The 24,457-nt window shown below is 46.0% G+C and overlaps 1 protein-coding gene across 2 annotated transcripts in view; it reads left to right on the plus strand.

Annotated features, from left to right (window-relative positions):
- Window positions 1-17,210, plus strand: part of LOC134600951 (hepatitis A virus cellular receptor 1 homolog) — a 132,189-nt gene extending 114,979 nt beyond the window's left edge. For both annotated transcript variants that reach the window (XM_063445344.1, XM_063445345.1), the window contains one exon: window positions 17,135-17,210. The gene's annotated coding sequence lies outside the window, so the exon portion shown is untranslated. The remainder of the gene's footprint in view (window positions 1-17,134) is intronic.
- The last annotated feature ends 7,247 nt before the right edge of the window (window positions 17,211-24,457 follow it).

Genomic DNA, 24,457 nt, shown 5'->3' on the forward strand with positions numbered 1-24,457 from the left:
CTTCACATGTGTTACCAATTGTTTTCTTGGTAACTACGGTCCCAGCTGCCTTGAGATCATTAACAAGATCCTCCTGTCAGGGCCGGATTAACATAGGGGCAGGTGGAGCTGCAATTCCAGATCCATGCCTATGGAATAGGCCCATTTATGTATTTATTTTTTATACACTACTCTTAGGGCTGCCACATGGCCGGTATTTATTTGAGGAGGCCTGGCCGGTGCCGATATTGCAGTAATACCGGCAATACAAATGTATTAGAGATTATTCTGCAATACCAGCAAAGGCCAGTAGGGGTCTCTGTGTGTGTAGAGAGAGGCAGCGATAGGAAGTTACAGCATATACCTGCATATCTCTACTCACTGATCTGCGGGGGAGCAGCTACACAGCACAGAGAGTCCAGACAGCAGCTCCTGGAAGTATGGGATTGGGTAAAGGCTGCAGGGAGACATGGGACTCTGAGACACTAGGGCACACTGTAAGACATGGGGACACAGGGAGACCTCTGGGAACGCCAAGACACTTGGGGACACAGACACACATGGAGACAGTAAGACATGGGGACATAGACACACATGGGGACACCTGGGCACACTGAAACACTAGGGGACACTGGGAGACATGGGAATACAGACACACATAGGAACACTTGGGGACACTGAGACATGAGGACACAGACACACATGGGGACACTGAGACACTTGGGGACACTGGGAGACATAGGGACACTGAGACACTAGGGACACAATGTCCCCAATTGTCTCAGTGTTCCCATGTCTCCCGTCCAGTGTCCCTGGGTTCTCAGTGTACCCATGTCTCCCAGTGTCTCTAGTATCCATGTACCCATGTGTCTGTGTCCTCATGTGTCCCAGTGTCCCCAAGTGTCTCAGTGTCCCCTAGTGACATGGGGGCACTGACACTAGGGGACACTGGGTGACATGGGGACACAGAGACATATGTGATACATAGGGACACTGTGATACATAGTGTCAGGATCGTATCCTGACAGCTACTTTTGTTTCTTTTATTCTGCTACTTTAAAACAAGTTCCAGCTCTCAACCACTAGTGGCCTCCCTAACCACTAACCTTGGAACTTACCTGCATCATTCCTCATCTGCCTGGACTAATAACAGATCCTACATAAGGCTACAACCTGCTCACAACAGGGCCTTTACAATTAAGTTGATGCTCATCCTTAAAGAATTCTGTTCCAGGCTCCTGTAATCTGACCGACTTGTTACCATCCTGCTGGAAGCAATCCTGGTTTACTCTATCAAACTTAGTTATTTCCTACCTAATCTTTATTATCTACCTTCGTTACCAACCTGCTCCATTACCAACCTGAACTGCTTTACAACCCTGCTTTATCCTGCCAACCAGCTTTATACCAACCTGCTCCAAACCAGCCTAACCTACGCTTCTACCCTGCTTTATCCTGCCAACCAGCTTTATACCAACCTGCATAAAACCAATCTGGACTTTGTGTTATTTTCATACTCTATCAGTACTTCTTCCAAGAGGGGGCTGATTCACTAAAGTTCTGCTTTACCTATTATCCTGAAACCTTATTGTTCTGTTCTATCCTGTTTTACTTATGCCTCTATATTCAACCTATACTTCTATATATAGGTTCTCTTATTGCACAAAAAAGTAAAATTGGTGAGAGCACTCAAAACATGCAATATAATATTATTACCAGTACTGTCCTTGGTATATATCTAAAACAATAAAACATAAGAGAGAAGAGACATAGGGTAATATTGTCTTGAATAAATAAATGACCTTGGTTAAAAGGTTACACTCTTATGGTTCTGAGTCACTTATGAAAGCTGACTCAGACTATGAACTTGTATAGGAGATGAAAAATCTTTAAGCTGGACGTCTTGTATTGCTGTGGATAATATAGATGAGTTGTCCCCGGATGTGTTGTATCAATTATTCCAGGATGCAAAATCAAAATAAAATTATTTATTTGATATAAACTCAAAAATATAAAATGCAAATACAAGATAAAAATTGTCCATAAGAAATACCACAACGCATTTCGGCATGACATATGCACCGTCGTTATTCGGCAGGTGCTACTTTAGTTTTACCTTAAATAAAACACTGACACCGAATTTGTCTGTTGGATTATAACGTCCACAGCTTTATTAATTATTAAATATATAAATAAATTAACATTTAGGGTCATTGTCCAACTAACATTATATTACTATCCCACCGCACAATACCCCTGACAATGACCCTATCTTTTGAACAATAATTGACATTCACTTAACATTTAACTAGTAACACACGGCCTACCAGAGAGGCCCCAAAACCATACTGTTAACTGTAGGGGTGTACCCAGACACCCCTACCCCCTAGGTTCGTAGCCACCGAAGAGCTTGAACCTTCCAACACTCTAATCCATCTGGCCTACTCCAGCCTAGGCCTTGGCCTGTCCATTCCCAATTCCAGCTAAATCCTGCCTTTAAAACGCCCTGTTCCGCCATAGCACATGACTTGATCCCTTAACCCCTTAAGGACCAAACTTCTGGAATAAAAGGGAATCATGACATGTCACACATGTCGTGTGTCCTTAAGGGGTTAAGGACATGTGCGCCCCCCACCACCCTGAAACAGGGCCAAGCTAATCCCTTCCTGAAAACCTAGATTGAGTAAGTCACAACCTACATCGGACAAGTGTACCCCATCTCTCCTAAAATAGCCCGGTAACATATCTTCCAGTTCCCAATGCCGTACCACAATGCCCCCCACACGCAGAATAAAGCTTGCCATAGCCCTGTTAACCTTGCCCCTACATCGAGCCACTGCAGCTGGGTCCCTGGCGTGACACCACGTGAAACGGGGGATAATTTCTGACCAGACCACCACCACGCCAGGGACCAGATCCAGCAGCCGATCAACATCTCTCTTCATATGCCTGACCAGCTCCCGTTGTGGAATCAGGCCCAAGTCATTCCCTCCCCCGTGCACTAAAACTACGTCTGGCGTGGACCCTTCGGCCACCTTGCGAAACAAAGTACTACTAAGGCTTTGCCAGCTAAACCCCCGGAAGCCAAACCATGAAATCGCTACTTCTCCCCGAAGGAAGCCCAGCTGTGCTCCACTTCTCCGAACAGCAGCCCTCTTCTGAGCCCAATAGACATACGAGTGCCCCCAGATCCACACCTTCCCTCCTGCAAAGAAAAGATACGTTAATACCAAATTAGACGGGCATCCCGGCCTTTACAGCATAACACTGCCCCTATCACACCAACCTATCCGGTCTAACGTAGGATCGGAAACGCAAGGATTCCCACCTCCCAACACGTTTAATCCTCTCGTCCCCCCGTCCCAACCGCGCGGCCTCAGTCGCAGCCCCAATCCGAAAGGAATGTGTCCCGAATTGCCCTGGCTCCAGGCCGAGCTCTTTTACTCCCAGTCAGAACACCCTTGCGAACTGGAAACGCGACAGTGCCGAGCCGTCCTCATGCAGAAAGAAGCAACCGTTACCCTCCGGGCGCAATGCCCGGTACTCCGCCCCTCTCTCCACCGGGCACACCCCTGAACCTGGCAACCCAAACAGCACGACCGAACAACCTTTACCAAAAATGTCCGTCTTCGAGAGGCGCAACCTGAGCTGCACCCTGTCCCCACATCTGCGAGCTGTAGCCCCCCGACACCCATCTTATTCGCGCTCACTAACTCCCCAATCCGAAATGCTCCGAAAAAGGCCCACATAAATGCCACCATGAACAACGTTACCTCAAATGGGGAGTTGCAAATTCCCGGAAGCACCCCCACCAGCTTCCGCAACAAATCAAAGGAGACCGGCCTCCGAGTGTCCACAGATTTCCTCCCTCTCTTGAATCCTTTAACTGCTTGACGGACCAGGAAGTGCTTCGTGTTATCCGCCCAACCATTAAACTTAAACAGGAAAGCCAGGGTGGACAGGTGTCTGTCAACCATGGCAGGCGACGCCTGAGCTGCAAACAAACAGTAAAGCAACCACAAAAGCGCATCCAAGCGCTGCCCCTCCGTAGGACTGCTACCAACCTGCGCCACCGTCTCTTCCCACAGCTTCCATACCTTCACGTAAGAGGACCATGTGCTCGGCGCCAGTGACCTCCTTATGCAGTCCCCAAGCAGGCCGTCCCGAGTTGCCACATCACACCCGGGCACTCCTGCCCCTGGGTCTGCGCGTCCGGCGCTGCCTCCCGGAAGCGTTCTCACTGAAAACGAGACAGCGCGTCAGCCACCACATTCTGGAGCCCCGGGATGTGCCTAGCCCTGAACATTATGTTACACGACATACAACAAAGCACTAACTGTCGCAGCAGACGTACTACCCGGAGGTGACGATGCGGTCAAACTATTGATCGCTTGTGCCACCGCCATGTTATCTGAGTGAAATACCACCTTCTTGTTAGCGAGCTCCTCACCCCATAATACCACCACGACAACGATGGGAAACAACTCCAAAAATGCCAAATTCCACATCAGAGAACTCTCCTTCCATGTCTCCGGCCACGCCTCCGCACACCACTTACCCGCCAAGTAAGCTCCAAAACCAATGCTGCCGGACGCGTCTGTAAACAACTCCATCGCGGCCGACGACACCGTTGGTTCCCGAAAGAACACTTTCCCGTTAAAATTGGCCAAAAACTGCTCCCAAACCCCCAAATCATCCTTCATCTCGGCAGACACTCGAATGTAGTGAGACGGCCGCCGCACCCCACTGGTCGCTTGGGCCAGCCTTCGACAAAAAACCCTCCCCATGGGGATCACCCTGCACGCAAAGTTAAGGCTCCCCACTAGAGACTGGAGCCCCTGCAAAGTCACTTTCCTTGCCCCTTTGACCGCTTCCACCAACTGCCGCAGATGCCGCAGCTTGTCACTAGGCAACCTGCTCTCCCCGTGGTCCGAATCGATCTCAAGTCCCAAGAAGCTAAGGCACGTGGTGGGGCCCACCGTCTTATCCTCCGCCAACGGCACCCCGAAGGCATGTGCCACCCGCTGGAACACCCTCAGTACCTGAGCGCACCGCTCAGAGTCCCGTGGGCCGACACACAGAAAATCGTCTAAGTAGTGCACTATGGCACCCCCCGCCGATTCCATGCGCACCACCCATTCCAAGAAGGTACTAAACCTCTCGAAGTAGGCACAAGAGATGGAACAACCCATAGGCAGGCACAAGTCCACGAAAATTTCCCCCTCAAAGTGACACCCCAGCAGGTGGTGACATTCCGGGTGTATGGGCAGCAGCCGAAAGGCCGCCTCCACGTCCACCTTGGCCATCAGCGCCCCGCGCCCCGATCTCCTAACCAGCTCGACGGCTTGTCGAATGATGTGTAAGAGACCGAGCACAGGTCGGCATCGATGTCATCATTCACCGAAGACCCTTTCGGATGCGATAAATGATGAATCAAACGGAACTTGCCCGCCTCCTTCTTAGGGACCACCCCCAACGGTGACAACCGCAAGTTCTCCAAGGGCGGGGCTGGAAATGGCCCCGCCATCCTCCCCAATTGGACTTCCTTGGACAATTTTTCCCGCACGATCCCCGGTTGTTTCCTGACCGATCTAAGGTTATCACAAGGCGTACCCGTCCCTGCAGCTTTGAAGGGGATTTTAAAACCCCCCGTAAAGCCCGCCCAAAGGAATTCTGCGACTGCTTGATCAGCGTATTGCCTTAGCCATGGCAACATCGCGCCTACCCTCACCGGCGACGCCCCCAGCAGGAGCTGAGGGGGCAATTGCCCACGTTGCTCCCCCCCCCGCGGTAGGCTTACATTTCTTGAAACACCTGTTGACCCCGTGGTTCCCGCCACACCCTGAACATTCATGCCGGAATCTACACGCGGTTCCCCACTTACACTGTCCCTCGTTGTAAGCCCAGCAGCTTCCTTTTCTTTGTCCTGCCGCCACCGCTCCGCCGGTAGCGGTGCCGGCAGACCCTGGAAAGGGCGCATTCTTCTGCGCCATCATCAGCGGCATCCACAACGGCAGGTCCATTTGGTCCCAGCGCATGGAGGGGTTGGCCGCCAGCCGCTGACGGAACTGCTCATCATACTTCCACCACGCCAACCCCCCATACGTGCGGTACGCATCCCCAATGCCGTCGAGGTAGCAAAACAACTGTGAGCAGCACTCCGGGCGCTTCTCACCAATAACACTAGCCAATATACAAAAGGCCCGCAGCCAATTGCCAAAGGTCTTTGGTATCTTCCGATACCTCCGCCTTTTCTCCTCCTCCTCCTTTTTGGCATCCTTCTTGTCTTCCTCCTTTAAATCCAAAAATTCCTCCAGGGGAAGAAGGGAAAATATTTCCACGAATTCCCCTTTCGCAATCTTTTCCTTAACCTCCCCTTTCAAATGGCAACCCAACGGCCCCGCGAACGACACATGTACGTTTTGACGCGCGGCTTCCATATTGTCCCCGCATGCTACGTCAAGTACACCGTCCCCTGCTGACGACCCATCAGGCTTAGCCATGCTCCTTGCCTCTTCCCCACTACCACCTGTCACTCCAGAGGTCACCCTCTCTAACCCCGGCCCGTCGTCGTCCCCAGCTGACCAGACCCTATCGAACCTAAGTGGGTCCCCTTCCCCTGCCCATGAATCTATGAATGACTTTAAACAATGTATGAATGTCCTAGGGTGTGGTGTAGAGGAAGACTCACTGCTTATGCCCCAGGCCGCTGCAGGCCGCGGGGTTGCTGTCCCTCCATCCGCCTTTCCAGGCACTGGAGCTTCCAATAGCCGCCGACTCCTGCCCGCCTGGTCCCGCCTCGGGACCGCCGGTGTGTTACTCCGTGACCTGTAAGGAGAAGACAACCTGGGTAGTCTGCTCGAGTAGCTCCCTACCCGCCCTTCCTCCCTATGCTCTTCTCCGGCTGCCCGGGTTCCTCTCCTCTGAGCCATCCGACTTCCCTTGCTGTGCGCTCCCTGACGCCGTTCCCTAAAGCTCCTCTTGGAAGATCCTGATGCGCTGCGCCTCCTGCTCCTCCTCCCCTCCTCTGAACCGGACCTCCTCCTCCTCTCCCTGCCACTGAACCTTGACTCGCTGCGACCCAGCCGTGAATGGCTCCTGCCCCTGCTCTCATGTCCTCCCGACCAGCTCCTGTCACTGCTGTACCTGGTGCCGCTACTGCGCCGCTCGCCACCATGTTCCCTCCCGGCCGCTTCCTTGTCAATTGGCCGCACCTGGGAGCAGCCGGATGGGCACCCCCGCTCTATACTGCCACCCCTTGCTTCCTCGGACCGCGCCGATCCCACTGGCTCTCTTACAGCCGCAGCGCCTGGCCTCCCTCCAGCCGCCCTGACTGACTCTGCCACAACCCCAGGGGCCAGGCCGCCTGTCGCCTTCCTAGCTCCAGATACCCTCTGAGCTGTCTGACCCGCTCCGCTGCCCTCTCCTAACCTTCCACTGCGCTCCGCCCTGGCCTTCCTCACGACCGCCTCCTCGGGTCCCCTGCTGACCAAGTCCCCCCTCACTGCCTGGGTGACCGCTTGCACCGTGGGGGCCTCGCTAGTGTTCCCCCCCAGCCCCTCAGTGGCACCCCTGGAGGTTGACTCACCGGGACGCTCTTTCCGTTGCCCACTGGCCGCGTGGGTGATGCCGTCCGGCGGCCGCATGGCCCGCTGGTGTTACAGCTCCTCCCCCTCCTGCTGTCCCACCGGCCACCATTACGCGGGGCACTTTCAGACCTCGTGGCCTCCGCTTTGCGACCGCCGTCGCCTGCCCGGCAGGTCCGCCCGACGGCACCTGCCGCACTTCGCCCTCCGCCGCAGTACCCGGTCCGGCAGCCGACCCGCCGACCGCGAAAGGGCTCCTCCGCCGCCGGGCCGCAGAGGTCTCCCCCGGGCTTAACCTCCGTGGCGGCCTGGTCCTCCGCGCCGACCTCCTCTCCGGTCCCTCCGCATGGGTGGCAGCTGCACCGAGCTGCTCGTGGAGCCACGCCAGTCCCCTGTCACGAACCGCCGCCCGAACTCCGGACAGAATCTCCTCCAGCGACGCCATTACCTGCAGAGGGAGAAAAAGGAAAAGAACCTCGCTGACCCGCCACAAGTAACAGGTCAGTGAAATTCAGATTAACTGGCCCCTCTCTTAAGATGGCCGCTTATTTAAACTACCTATCTCCTGCCCTTCTTAGCCCTGCCCTAAACCCATCCCATAATTTTTTCACCTGCCCACTTCCTGGCCTTGTCAAGGCCCACTCCCCTGTTTCACTGTTCCATGGGCTTCAGGAAAGCCTTTCTCAAGTGGTGCTGTGTGGTCATCTCCAATGTCTCCTTATATGCTTTGAAAAGATTGGCGCCCTTTTTTGCAGTGTTCGTATTCGTTTTCTTCCGCTTTCACCATCTGAAGGCGTCCGACGTGTCCCGCGTCATTCCGGCGCTGTATACCGGAAATATTGTCGGCGCCATTTTTAAAAAGTCTTTACAGTGTCTTATTTGCCCGTCCTTAACAGATACATTTATTTAAGCACGTAGGAATAGAAACATTTAATATAAAACCTTCTAAAGAGTGAAAAGCAGAGGGGAAAGAAAAAAATATATCATTAGATTAGGGGGAAATAGCTATACAACTTATATAGACATTTAAATTGATATCAATCATTTTACTATGTATTATAAAATAACTTAAAAAACAGTTTAATTCATAAAATAATAATTATATGAATAAAAGCTCCAAAATAAAATTGCTCCATTATACAATTAATAAATATTTTTTTATATATGAGTTTACTGTTAAAATACACCTACCATTAGAATTATAGACTGTTCATTTCTTTGTCAGTGGACAAATGTTCAAATTCAGCAGGGGATCAAATACTTTTTTTCCCTCATTGTATATTAACCAATAATTTTATGTCTGTTAACTACCGACCATTCTACTACATCTTCCTCTCAACTGTCATGCACTCTAGCAACACACAGTTCTGTTTTCTGGCAAAATAATTTTTTTTTTATCAAGTGAGTTTTATTGGTATTTTCTAGAGAATTCCTAGTTTAGTTGCAATCTGAATAGTTACATAGCTGTCTAGGTTGAAAAAGACTAAAGTCCATCAAGTTCAGTCTTGAAATCCATTATTTTATGCTGGGTTTTTTTTTGCTTGTTTTTAATTATGCCACAAAAAGGAAAAAATCTTATTGACTCTATTATGGCAATTAGATTTCTTCTTGGATCAACAACCTGCTAATATACATATTAATTGTATCCTTCAATATTCTGTTTCTGCAAAAAAAGCATCCAAGCCCTTAAAATATTTATATGCATACCGTATTTTTCGCTCTATAATACGCACTTTTTTCCTCCTCGAAAGTAAGGGGAAATGTCTGTGCGTCTTATGGAGCGAATGTGTGGTCCCTGGAGCTGAGTCGCCCAAGTGCAGGGGGGGGGGGCGAGAAGCAGATCGTGCGGCACAGGGGAGGGAAGGCTGCAGAGAGGAGGCTACCGGGGTTCCGGTATCGGGTCTGTCCTGTGGCGTGCTGCTTCCCCGCTCGTCGCCTAGCAACTGGTCTCGCCGGGACAATGTAAAATGATCGCTTGATGTACCGGTACATAGCTGAGCCTGCCGATTAGGAAGAAGATTGTGGCTGCTATCTGAACAGCAATTTGTCACTTTCATTTATGTAGCTCAGGGACATTCAACAAGGAGGCATCATAGACATTTCAATGAATTAGAATACGTTTTGTTTAAAAGACTGCACAGAACTCTCCTTCTGAAACGTGAACAATATCTTCCGATGTTGAAATATTTATCTGTGAGTTGTCACTCTCCATGTACAAAATGCTATTTGAACCCCTTAAGGACCAAACTTCTGGAATAAAAGGGAATCGTGACGTGTCACACACGTCATGTGTCCTTAAGGGGTTAAGGGAAAGGTCTAATCATAGAATTCTTAAATGTGTTTTTAGTGCATTACTCAAATATTTACTAATTAATTAAAATATTATACTGTAAAGTGTTCATAGAAGTGTACAAAATTTTCTTACATTTTAATAGGTGATAATTAACATTTTAATTGCGTTATTATTTTGGTGACAATATTTAAAAAATATTTTTTTTTTTACTAATGACCCTTTTTTAATTCTATGATCTTTTAATTTATGTGTGTTTATGCTTCGCTTGATATAGATTATACACCCAAACTTTTATATGTGTGAATATGAACCAGACCAGTTGTTTGAGTACACTTGTTAGAAACTAGCTTTATTTACAAATCCCCAGTGCTTTCATGAACAGAAATAAACAAACCAAAAAAAATAAATAAAAACATGTATTACAATGTACAAAACCACAGACAGAAAACCAGAATGCGGTACATAAACAGCTTGACTAAGGAAACAATCAAGCTCTACTCAATCTAATTACTTTGGCTGCCCAGGCACCTGATATATATATATATTATGTTTACTATGATGCCATTATTTAAAGGTACACTCAGCGCTCAGTGGTAAACATTGGAAATACGGTACTTTACTGACAGTTCCTTCGTCACTACAGTCCCCATTCTACATACAAGGATGATAAAGCAGAGAAGACTAGCATTCCTTTTAAACAAGAGGTAGTAGAATATGGTAAGGAGCATGGAAACAGAGCAGCGGAGAGACATTACCTGTGCTTCACCTGAGGCAGATTGCTCATCAAGTGGGTATTTAAGCACTGCCTCGTCCTTGGGAACTTTGTCAGTTCTTTGACTCTGGTGATCGTGTGTAGTTCCTGTTTTCTTGTCTCCTGAACTTGTTCTCCAGATTGACCTTGGCTCCATTCTCCATGTATCTTGACTTTGGCTTACCCCTGACTATCCTTCTGCTTGTGACCTTGTCTGTACTGCGTATTGTAGCACCTCTCCTGCACAGCCCCCATGCACAGATTCACAGATCAGGTAGCTTCTTAACTGGTCACTGGACCATGTCTATCTGCAAAGGTGAGTGGACATATCTGCGCTACAGATTCCAACCAAAGTAAGCTGGAAAGAGCTGGAAAGAGAGCGACCCTCGGGGTCTATCCATGGCCCTCAAGCAGTGAAAACACATTTCTTCCAGTCTCAATGAGTGACCTCTTGTCTGTTTTATATTCCTACTAACGAACAGGTTAACACATAGTGCTTTGTATTGACCTTGTACATATTTTTAAGACTATATTATCTTACCTAGTTTTGGCAAACACCAAAAAATTACTTTTAATGCAAACGTTAAGATCATTTGTAAACAGATTAGTGTGGACACAGGGCAGAACCCTGAGACACTCCACTTACCACTTTTGTCCAATTAGAAAATTACCCATTTACAGCTACTCTCGGCATTCTGTCTTGAAGCCAGTGTTCTATCTAAGTCACAGAACAAATATGGTCAAGTCACTCCAGATTAAAAGTCAAGCAGTTTTATTGGAAGTGCAACATTTCAGTCTGCACAGATGCCTTTGTCACCCATGTGCATCAAAACCTTATTTAACAAATGTGTAGAAAAAGTTATTACTCAATTAAACAAAATAGACTTGCATACAACTTCCCAATAATACCCCAATCCAAAAGAAGCAGAAAAAACAAGTTGCATATCTCACAACAGCAAGTGTCCCGAGAGCCAACCTTAAGCATTTAGCTGCAAAGTCAAAGGAGGACGGCAGAGCAACAATCGTGTGGAGTCCGTCCCAACACCTAAACATGGACGGAGACCATCAAGAATTAAATAAGAGGAAACCTCAGGATTAAATGAGCACGGCAAGCACCCAAAGCCCAATGAAGTCAAAATTGAAAATTTGGACAAAGGACAGTTCTGTGTTTTCCTAAAATTATATACAGACTCTCTACCAAAGCCTTGAGGCAGCATATAAAGTTGCTCAATGATTTAAAAGCAGCTCTAAAAAGCCAATAACCAAAAAAAGAAAAAAAAAATAGAACACAAAATATAGCCTGAATTCTGAATAAAGGTATACCAGGTTTAATAATAAAAAAGTAACATTCATTTATAATATTAAAACAAAAAATATAGTTAATGCCATCCAATTAGATATTTAAGACCTCTATTCATAATAAATCAATTCTATTCACAAATAAATACTGAGGCTAACAGCTATATTATCTATAAACACAATATATTATGAATGCATCATAAATATATACATCATATATTTTATGGTGACATACATAAAAGCATAATAAACATATACAATGTATCAAAGGCAAACATTTTTATATGTATTTAATATATCAATTAAATACAGAACTTAATTATAAACATTAAAGGATACACAAAATACATTAAACATGATAGTAACAAGTGAATGAAATAAAGAGTAAAAAACATAAAGTGCTGGTAATCATTAGCAAGTGTGTGTGTGAAGACTTTATTAATAATTAAGTATCCACATATGTATTAAAATAATATATTGAATATACCCAATACATACAGTAAAAAGTTACCAACATCCTGAACGCCGCGTTTCAGCGTGCGTTCCAGCCGGCCTAAAAAACGGAAGTGACGTCACCCGCGAAACCGGAAGTGACGCGACGCCGGTACGAAATTGAATCCAGGTGAACGGGACAGATAGGACTTATAAAAGAAGACCCAACAGAACATGAAGACAAGCACTGGAGGAAGGCTGTTAGCCGAAACGCGTCTGCTTCAATCTTCTGCATATTTATATTTGTTATTTTATGTGTATTTTTGACACTCTGGGCTGCAAAAAGATAGGGGTAAGTGGAACTCCAATTTTGCTATATATACTATTGTCTGCTTTGGGTTCCACCCCCATAGTGCCCATTAGTGCCTATACTTTTTTAAAATAATTTTATACAATAAATATATTTTGCATCCAAATTCTGGAGTCGCATCTATCTGGATCACCTGGATTGTTAGCCAGTATTGGCACCCCTGAGCCTGTTTTACAGAGCCTGGCACGGCTCTGGAGAATGTGAGTGAGAGTCACACACTTATCTATTACACATTTTTTATTATACAGTTTGCACTATGTTGTTGTCTTTTATTTTTTTTCTATTTTAGTTCATACCCAAGTCCAGTTCCACGCTGTTTGCATTACAGTCCAGTCCCATATTGGTCCTATATTGGTAATATTACAAATTTCTGCTGTGATCACATTGGGGAGGTGTATATACTGGTATATGTTTCTTTTTGTATTATGTAAATCTGGTGCATTAGGGAAGCACTAGGGTACCGGTTACACCATTCATTGTATATTTTCACCATATACAGAACTGCCAAATTTCAAGTGAAGCGCCTACGCACTATCTTCTGTTTGTTATTTAACATCACATGCCTAAACTAGTATAACAATCAACTATCAAACTGAGGATACTAGCAAGCTATATGTATTTAAACATTCACCTATGCAAAACTTCAGGACTACATTAGACATGGTAGAATTGCGTGAATTAACTTTATTTATTATATATATATATATATATTAAGGGCAGAGATCCACTTACACCCTTCTATAATCATAGATCCAGTAATGCTCTGGGCTTTATCTGGTTTCTGCACCTAGTTCCGTAAGGTGTGTAGACAGTCCTTTGTTGTGGTCAACTGTGTACTGTCACTGTGTGGTACAGAGCAGATTGGTGTTGCGCATGGTTCAATATCGCCATGCCTCAACGTCTCACCAGTTTTGGTGCTGTAGGCATCCTTCGTGTCTGGAGAGGATGTCTGTTTCTTCAATATACTATCATGTGAGATTATTTCTGGGGTATTAAATATTAAAAATAATATTTTAATTTGAAACATAAAAAAAACAATATTTACTAGAAAAATAAAATCGATATTTTGACACCATATCCCCTTGATTGGTTTACAGTTAAGAGTAACTATTTTAACTCTTATAGACCCTGGAGCACGTTTGTTAGAGATTTAGATTTCACACATTAATCACAATCGATTATAAAAATGATCAGTGAATATTTGGTATAACAATAGGCATAAAATATGACAAATTTATGGCAACCATAACCACAACAAAGATAATTTCTAAATCACTTTTCTTAGGATGATGAGTTAGCAGTCCACTCAGCAATTATTTACCAGTAGAGGTCAGTACCGATTTTCGCACACGTGAATAATCAATAGTTATCAATAAGAATATTCCAACACATATCAACTAATTTTTAAAAGAATGAAACTAATGTATATCTCCTCTAGAACGTAATTGACAAGGTATCAACATAGACGAGAAAAATATCACAGCAATGCTAAGGGAATTCTGTATCAGATAATCATACAGTACGTAGAACATAGCAATTAAGTGATGCTAGCAGTTCAGCTAAGATCTCACAGTAAGACAATCTAAGCATTTCCCTACCATCCAGTAACCACAAAAAAATTATAAGCCTTAAAATTGTTTTACTGCAGTTAATTGCAATAGTATCTGGAAACAATATTATAACGTATCCCTGAATTATAATGGATGTGTCTAATAACTCTGGATAACAGCTTGATGCGCTAGACTATTATATTATTCCCTTTAGCTAATTATGAATTAAAAAATGTTGAAATCTGATCAGCATTGTCCAAGCATATTTCTGTTTTTAGTAATAATTAAATTAAGCCGGTTATATTTACCAATTTCTGGATTAGGTTCTCTTGTCCTGGAGATGTAGTACTCCAATGGATGTATAAGTGTAAGATAAAAGTGTTTAAAGATAGTGATTGTAGTATGAGAATAGCAAGTGAGAGCAGTTCTGAAATTCTTCAAGTCTAGAAGTGGCCTGGCTAACAAAGACATTTTCAGAGTGTCCCAAGAAATCCAGAGGGAAAAAGAGGTGTTTCCAAAAGTGTTGAGCATCTATTTCCCAATAGTTTATGTATGTCTGTTTCTTGTTCTTTTTTTTTCCTTCATTGTTTTGTCTTTTTTTTTCTTTTCTTTTTTTTGTCAATCTTTCTTTTATTGAGGCATATGGTTATGGTGGTAAAGAATAAAGAGAGGGAGACTTGCAGGGGTTATACAGGTTAATATCGTCATAACAGTTTACAAAATCTCCTAAAGATATCCGCCTCATTTTATATTTTTTAAAACAAGCTTAGAACATGGAATTATTCAAACAGGTGAGTGATAATATATGTCTTGGTTATCCAGCTTAGTTAATGTAACGTTATAACATCAATATATATTTTATGGAAAACATAGAGATATCAAGCTATATAACAGTAATAGAATGAACATGCTAAGCTGGGCAGATGTAAAATTAGTCGAGTAGACTATTAGATATGCGTCAGGGTAACTGTCGCTTAACCGGGTTGGCGGTCCCACTGTGCATTTGTTGTGAGTAATATAATAGGGAACTGCGTTTTGTCGTGAAGACGCGATTTAAGGTCTCAGTTAATTATAGATTTCTGTATGCATAAATTTATCCACCAGGGGGGCAGCAGAGCGACAGGCTCAGAGATCGTAATTAGAATACGTAGTAAGACAGGGAACTTATAGTGTTTAACCCAACACTATGCAAAAAAGTACATTAATGCTTATAATGTGATTTGCCGAGCTCGTGTTAAACTTAATAGTGATAAGTAAGGATGACAAGCTTTGCACACAGTTTTTGGACTGAGGCTTGAGTCACAATATAAGAGTTTAAGCTGTAGGTACATTAGCTTGCTTATTAAGGAAATGTTAAATATAACATGCTGTGTAATCACGTCTAAAAGCAATAGTGATTAACTGTGACTTTGCAACATTCGATAAAATAGCATGTAATATACTAAGAGCTAGGTAGTCTATTAGTCGCGCATATTGTCATTACAGTATGCCACCTCGATACAAATGTCCCATTTTACCCTATACCAGTGGTCGGCAGGCTGTTAGCATAGGTTTGAGAGCAGTCTGGGGCTTTCGACGTGGGGGTCATCTCCTGTGCCGCGGCTGTACAGTTTCGGCTGCGAGCAGTCTCATGAGCTGGTCCCCCAGCTTGTCTGCTAGCGTCGGGGCATTGCTGGGTGTGGGCAGTCGGTCGTCCGGGGACTTTCACTGCTGGATGTGGATTCTTAAGAGGGTGATTGCTGGTGCCTGAGGGGCGAGTCGTCGCTACTCGCTGCTTTGATTTCTGTCTCCGTCCCCTTCTGGGGGCTTGTTGTGGGTACTCACTCAGGTGCCGCCGGGTAGCTGGTCGGATCCATGCTGCCGCCTCTCGAACTGCTTGTTTGAAGGCCCGGACCCTGTAACGGAGTTTTGACCAGAGGTAAGAGCAGAGTCGGTCAAAGAACTCCCGGGTGTGCTTGGGTGGAGTGGCAAGGGTGTTGCTTGTTCCATGCTTTGCCTTCTTTAATTCCTTCGCTGTGTGCCTTTCTTTGCTGCATTGTGGCTGCATCAGGCCACATGTAGTGGCGCGCTTGTCCGCCATCTTGGGCACTGCTGCTTCCATTCTGCTTGGAGGTTCATCTGCCATGATGCCTCCGTGTAATGTGTCCCATGCTGGTGGGGACCGGGATATCCCCCACCGGTCCAGGGGGGGGGGGAGCGATGTGTGAGCATCCCCTCTTCAGCCCGAGAACCGGGAGAGCGGCTGTCTCTCCGCGGCTCCCACCCGTGCAGGCCGCGGATTGAAAAGCGGGCAACTTAGTGGCGGGTAGCCCCGAATCGGGTATCGCCGGACTCCGCATCACCTCCTGGGTGTGAGGGTAGTCGTCCGCTGCGGGCACGAAGCGGTGGTCGGGCGTAATGCCCAGAATCAGGGCCTTGGATGTGGGAGCTCCCACCATGTGCGTCTTGCTCGATCGGTTGGTAAGCTCCGCCCCCTCTTTTCTTTTTTAAGACGTTCTTACTTTTAAGGAATTCTCTTATCTCTAATTTTCACGTCAACGTTTTAAATTTACCAATTGATAATGTATGGGTGTTAACTATTATGAGTTCTGACCCCTAATAATTTAACAAAAGCTCAACAAAAAGCTTTTAAAATACTACAACTAAATCAGGATTTGGTCTTAAAACCAGCTGATAAGGGTGGTGTTATAGTGGTGCTGGACAGGATTGATTACATCAAAGAGGTAAAACGTCAAATAGTGGGGACAGACACAAAAGGCTATTATTCAGAGAAGCTCACTGGAAATTAGGGAACTTAAAACCTTGACTTAAAAATATAGACATTTTCATATTGGTTTTAACTTTTGGATTTTAACTGTTTTCTTACTTTTACAGATTATCTTCAATCTGTGATATTGGTGCTGGGGATTTCTCTACTAAATGCACATAAATGAACGCTGGACCAGTCAGGTCTTTATATCTCTTATATTCTAATAATTTAATCATAAAAAATCTAATAACTTTAATTACTTAATATAGATCTCCAATAAATAGATTTATTGAGTAAATTCTGTAGTATGATCGTTTTTTCACTCTATGCACTTTATTTTAGAATAATGGGTTTTACACATGCTTTTTATAATTGATTGGTTATACAGTTATATTTCATTGTTATATTTCATATAAAACCCATATAATACGCTTTAACACTTAAAATAAAACTATGAACTAGAATTATTCACAATTTTGTAATCTGTCTACTAACATTTCCACTGGTCTATTCAAAATTTTATAGACCCTTCTTACATACAAGACATATATTTTATACAGGCATTTCTCACTTTAGTAACTCCCGCTTTATGAACTCCCGGCTTTATGAACTTTTTTCTGGATGCGCTGCCATTTTGTTTCACCGCCATTTTGTGTCAGTGACCCACGGATCAGGACTGAGGAAAGTGCTTTGGAGCACAAAGAAGAAGAGAAGAAGAAGAATTTGTGGTCAGGAGTAGACAAGAAGAGAGATGAGGATGAGGAACATAGTTCCTGAAGATAAAGGGAAGTCTAAAAAACAGGTATAGATTGTACTACTATTCTTTTTGTGCTTTCATGGGCATACATTACAGATCCTGTAATATTATTGCACTGTGTGCTATTGAGTATAGATTTGACTTGATTTGTCTGTGTGTGTCTGACATAGCTGTCTGTGTGTTAGTGTGTTTTCCATTGTGCCATGTTTTGGCAGGTGTCAAAAGTAAGGAGCAGGAGGAGGGCTGAAAAGCCTGAAAAAGGGGAGAAGGAAGAAAGTTCGAGAGCTGTAAAAATAAAAGGAGTAAACGAAAAGTGATAAAAGAGGGGGGAAGCTGATAATGAAGAAAATGAATAAGTCGGAGGGCTTAAGAGAGGTGCCCCATTCAACAAGTGCAGCATGTCTCTTCATTGAATAGTTTGAGGAGATGATAATTTGATGAAGATTTCAATATGGTAGGTATGCCTTTACAATTCATACAACATACATGTATTTACTATGCTTTCATTTTAAATTTGTACTTAATAATTTATGTTTTTAATGGTAAAATTTGTTGGTCAGGAACAGAACCTGTGTTTATTGCATTGTGTCAATGGGAAATTAGTTCTCACTTTATGAACTAGGCTTCGGAACTAATTAGTTTGTAAAGTCGGGAACTACCTGTATATAATGATTTAGTTATTCTATTAATTTATAGAACACATACACTGATTATTGTTTACCACTGTCACTTTTATGTTTTGTTTTTTTATGTACGTATATGCTTTATATTAATTTTATAGCATGACAGGAGGCTTCATATTTGCTTAAGTCTCTCTTTACTAGAACTCCACAGCAGCACATTAACAGAGAGATAAACACCAAAGACAAAAACATAAGGTATCTATATAAGGCTCCTCCTAAGCCACCATTTCCTCTTTCTTTGCTCTGCATCAGTACAGGTCAGAGTACCACTGCCTCCTGCTTCTAGTGGGTGGCTTTGGGATTTAGTGTGATTTATTTATGATTGTTATGAACTATGCTTGGTTTATTTATACAGATTACTGGTAGTTTGCCATGTGTTTAGTTATACAGATTACTGGTAGTTTGCCATGTGTTTAGTTATACAGATTACTGGTAGTTTGCCATGTGTTTAGTTATACAGATTACTGGTAGTTTTCTAGGTGTTTAGTTGTACAGATTACTGGTAGTTTGCCAGGTGTTTAGTTGTACAGATTACTGGTAGTTTGCCAGGTGTTTAGTTGTACAGATTACTGGTAGTTTGCCAGGTGTTTAGTTGTACAGATTACTGGTAGTTTGCCAGGTGTTTAGTTGTACAGATTACTGGTAGTTTGCCAGGTGTTTAGTTGTACAGATTACTGGTAGTTTGCCAGGTGTTTAGTTGTACAGATTACTGGTAGTTTGCCAGGTGTTTAGTTGTACAGATTACTGGTAGTTTGCCAGGTGTTTAGTTGTACAGATTACTGGTAGTTTGCCAGGTGTTTAGTCGTACAGATTACTGGTAGTTTGCCAGGTTTTTAGTTGTACAGATTACTGGTAGTTTGCCAGGTGTTTAGTTGTACAGATTACTGGTAGTTTGCCAGGTGTTTAGTTGTACAGATTACTGGTAGTTTGCCAGGTGTTTAGTTGTACAGATTACTGGTAGTTTGCCAGGTGTTTAGTTGTACAGATTACTGGTAGTTTGCCAGGTGTTTAGTTGTACAGATTACTGGTAGTTTGCCAGGTGTTTAGTTGTACAGATTACTGGTAGTTTGCCAGGTGTTTAGTTGTACAGATTACTGGTAGTTTGCCAGGTGTTTAGTTGTACAGATTACTGGTAGTTTGCCAGGTGTTTAGTTGTACAGATTACTGGTAGTTTGCCAGGTGTTTATTTCTTTGTGCCTGTTTTCTCCTTGGGAGTTTTGTTTTACCCTGTTGGCTTTATTTTTTGTTCTGTTTCCTCTGGCTTATTGGCCGTGGTGGTCGCCGAGAAGCGGTCTCCCGACCGCTCCCTGTGCCGACCACTGGGACCGCGGTGAAAGACTCCTGCGGTCCCTCGTGTGTTGCCTTTGATTCCCGCCCACCGGCTTCGTCCGCCGAGCGGGAATCCCCGTTTTGTTCTTTACCCTGCCCGCGTCCCCACTCACTCGCTAACACTTGTCAGAGTGGGGACGGAGCAGGGATCTACTCATTTGCCGCGGGAGCCTCCGCTCCCGGTCACCCTCCCCGCGACCGCGTGGTCGGGCAGCGGGTGCGCGGCTCTCCACTGTGTTTGCCGCGCGCGTCACTGCCTTATTAATCGTACAGTGACTAGCTGGTCCGGTGTGCATCTCCTGGGTGGTTTGGGGGTGCGTATTTTTTGGTGACAGCTTTCTTTTCTGTCCATGTGAGGCAGCTCTGTGAGCCCTTGCATCATAAATTATGCCCCATATATGAGGGTCGCAGATTCAATCCCCCTCACCTCTCCAAGTAACTAAGAATAGACTTTAGTTTTCGATTCTTTGCATGTGTGCTTGCCCTGCATGTTTTTCTATGGACATGGTTTTACGGTTTACTGGTTTTCCTGACTTCCACATGGCACTGCGTGCCTCCTGCAGGTGTCCCTGCCTGGTGTCCTTACCCACTTATTGAACTAGGACTGCTCTAATCAAGCCTCAGTTGCCTGATGGAGGTAGCACTGGCGTCCAAAGCCAGGGATTGTGGGTTCAGGCCCCATCTGGGTGGTTGAGCATGGCACTCGTATTTTGTGGCCTAATGAATTAGGCACAACCATATAAAAACTAAAGTGTTTCGCTATCTTGAAGAACCTTGCCTATAAGGACCCAGCTTCGTCTCTACCCTGCACCCTAATAGTCAAGATTCTACTACATGTCTAAAAGGATCTAGGTTTCCGCCTGCATTATACCTCTGGGTCGGTACCGCCCGTACCCTTATACTGGCCTGCCTTGTCTGTGCCTTTATAATTGGCCTGCTTTGTCTGTGCCCCTTGATTGGCCTGCTTTGTCTGTGCCCCTTGATTGGCCTGCTTTGTCTGTGCCCCTTGATTGGCCTGCTTTGTCTGTGCCCCATGATTGGCCTGCTTTGTCTGTGCCATACTATGCATGCTATTGGACTGGTGGCTCCATACCCTGGATAACGGTTTGTTGAGCCTGCATGCATTATTACTTGCCTCTGCCAACACTAGGGGTGCTGCCCCTTTTGCCTGCTAATGATACCTGTTTTCTAGCTTCGTAGGTATCAAGTATCATAGACTCAGACTTTATGGACGCCTCTGCACAGGAGCAGAATTTGCAGGTTTTACTTAATGCGGCTGTGACCGCATCTGTTGAAATAGCTCTGGCTAGGGCCCTCCCTCAACCACATACGGACAGGGGTGTGTGTGGAACCCCTCAGTTGGCAGAAGACTCGGATGAGTCAGACTCTCAGGTGCGAGAGCAGGCAAGTGCGCAAACGCGCTATTGAAAGGGTGAAGACCCTGAACCACGCTCCCGGACGGGCAAGACTCCGGCGGAGTGACGTGGTTTGAGGTTGATAACCTCGCCGGCCAGGTGCCACCGCCTATCGGGCGCAGGGGAGGAGGCCTCCTTACCCCCCCCACCTTGGCCGCGCTGGATGTGTGGCGGGCAGACCAGCCTCCCTCAGATGGAGAAGATGTTTGGGTTGAGGACCTTGGCGAGGGTCCCGGTGGACGCTGGGAAGAGGAAGACGCGCCACCGACTAGGGCCCCCACGACAATGTTGGGGGACGATACCCTTTTGGGCACTACTGGAGAACCTCTGTTAGAGCCTCAATCTATCCGATGCCCCAGGTCCTCGGACTAGTCACTGCCCGACCACTTGGCACAATTCGTGCGCTACTGGGTCCGTAGACCCCTTGGAAGTGAGGCCTGCAAGAAGCTGCGGGCGCAATGCCCCAGACCGGTACTGCCGGACAGGGTGGCGGTTACCCTGGATGTTGGCCCTAACAGACGAGGCCTTCACAGAAGGTAGGGCTCTGGACCCAGCCACCATGAGGGACTGGGCACTTCATTCCATTTGCCTGCTGGGCAATGCCACTGTGGCCCTTTGCACGGAACCCAGGAAGACGGCACTCTTCCATATGGACAACAAGCTGTCGGATTTGGGAGCCGAAGATGTGGGTCCCCTGGCTAAAGGTCTGCTGTTCAGGGAGCCTTTCGTTGAGGAACTGCAGAAACAGGTTATTCTGTTTACCTCCCGGGATAAAGCGAAGTCTTTGATCGGGAAGGTCTTCCGCCCATGGTTACCTTCAGACGTATGGGTCCTTGGGACAGTGCGGAGTTATGTCACAGACTTCCACTCTTCCCCTACACAGGTTGGACGCCCGAGGATCCCCGTCATCACAAGAGGCCAATAGCCCTTGTTGGAGGTGGAAGTTCGAGCTCCGTACCAATTCCCATGCCTCCCCTTCGGCCTCAGCTCGGCCCCTTGGTGCTTCACCAAGCTCCTGAAACCGGTGGTCACCCAATTCAGAGCAGAGGCCGTACGCTGCATCGTCTATCTGGACGACTTGCTTATCTTTGCGAGGACCCCGCTGGGCTCAGATTTCGGACGCGCTCTGCGTTTTCCTCGTTGGAATGCCTGGGGTTCGTGGTCATTCTGAAGAAATCGGCCTTGGAGCCTGCGCAGACGGGGGAATTCTTGGGTTTCGTAGTCGTTGCGCAAGACTGCATTCTCCGCCTGCCTGTGGCGAAGATAACGGCCATTCGGAGGGAGATCAGACGTGTTTTTGACAAGACCGAACTCCCCTCTGGAGGTTGGCTCGCGGGGTGGGTCTCCTCTTGGCCTCTATACAGGCGTTCTACCCGGGCCCACTACATTACAGGGCCATGCAGCGGCTGAAGGCGCACTCTCTACGCAAGAGACCCTCTTAGGACCAGATCTCCCTGGCCTCGGACGTGCAGGCCGGATTGAGCTGGTGCCTCCTGCATATATCCGCCTGGAACAGCAAGGCGATATTCGGGATGACCCTGGATCTCGTGTAGGAATCGGATGCGAGTCTTTGGGACTGGGGTGCCTCGTGCACGACGAGGTCCACGGGGGGCCCGTGGTCGGACAATAGATCGGAATCCCGCATCAATTGCCTGGGGTTGATTGCAGGTTCGTTGGCAATTCGGAGCCTGGCGAAGCATCTGTCGGACTGATGCGTGCTCCTTCGGATGGACAATGGTTCGGCGGTGCAATACATCAACCACTCGGTTTCGAGCACTAGAGGAGGTGTTATCTCCCAACATGGAGCTCCTGGTGTCGGTGGTGCTTGGAACGGGATACCGATCCCTTTACGGGTCCTGTATCTAGCGTGCTGAATTTCTTGTCTCATCTCTTTGACCTGGGTCGGTCATATCGCTCGGTTATCGTGGTTAGATCAGCTATCTCGACGGCACATGTCCCGCTTCGGGTTTTTCCCCATCGGCCAGGATCCGCTAGTCTGCAGGCTCCTGCGTGGAATGAGACTGGTGCGCCCTCCGGCGCCCAAGTATTCTTCCCTCTGGGACGTGCGTTTGGTTTTGGCGTTCTTTCGGAATTGGCCTGATAACCAGGACCTTTCTCTTCGCCAGCTTTCAGCGAAATTTGCCCTCTTGTTGTGTCTGGTCTCGTTCAGACGTGTTTCGGATGTCCGGGCCTTCGATGTCGGCGCTTTCTCGTTTTTCTCCAGAGGGGGTCTCCGTCAAGGTGCTTAGACGTACCAAGTCGGAATCGACTGTTGTATCATGCCCTTACTTCTAGGACTCGCCTAAGCTTCGTGTAGCGAAGGCACTGGCGCGATGGATAAGATGTCTTTTGGCTCTGGCGGGCGTGGATGCGACCTTCGTAGTGCTTTTGGTTAGGGGCGCCGCAGCTTCCGGAGCTTTTTTGGTGAGCGCTTCCCTTCAGGACATTCTGCGTTCGGCGGACGGGTCCCGTGTAGAGTTTTTTCGCCTATTTTACTTTAGACCGTCGGAACATGCTTCTTTTGCTTTGCTGTCGGAGCGTTAAAACAGCAAATATGAAGCCTCCTGTCATGCTATAAAATTGTAGATTATACTAGCTTTAGTGTAACTATAATCTTAATTTTATTAATGACAGGAGGCGAATATTTCCCACCCAATTTGATTTCTTCCCCCCCCCTTGTTTTGGATGGATTGTATTTCTGTTGATTTGTCTGATTATCTGGGCTAGGTTGGTTAGTCTGGGGTGATGTTGTGGGAAGTGCATGTTATACTATATTGACGTCATTAGTATGGATTTCGTGTCAGTACTGGATCGTGGGATTTATGTTTTATCAGTACATTTCGTTCACTAATCAGTGTTTTCGATTCTGTTTATTTCGTTTCAGTTTAATGGTTCGACTTCAGTTCATAGGATCGGCCGTTTGGCGGGATAAAGATCAAGTTCATCCATTATCCGAAGTTTTTCCAGATGACATTCATCGTTATGTTGTGAATTTTTCTTTATTTAGTTATTGTCATTGTTGTGTACGTTACGTTGTCGCAGCGTGAAAGAGGAAATGGTGGCTTAGGAGGAGCCTTATATAGATACCTTATGTTTTTGTCTTTGGTGTTTATCTCTCTGTTAATGTGCTGCTGTGGAGTTCTAGTAAAGAGAGACTTAAGCAAAAATTCGCCTCCTGTCATTAATAAAATTAAGATTATAGTTACACTAAAGCTAGTATAATCTACAATTATATATAGGTCAGAGATAATCAAATATTATCAT

Source organism: Pelobates fuscus, chromosome 3 (genome assembly GCF_036172605.1).
Source record: "Pelobates fuscus isolate aPelFus1 chromosome 3, aPelFus1.pri, whole genome shotgun sequence".
Classification (NCBI taxonomy): domain Eukaryota; kingdom Metazoa; phylum Chordata; class Amphibia; order Anura; family Pelobatidae; genus Pelobates; species Pelobates fuscus.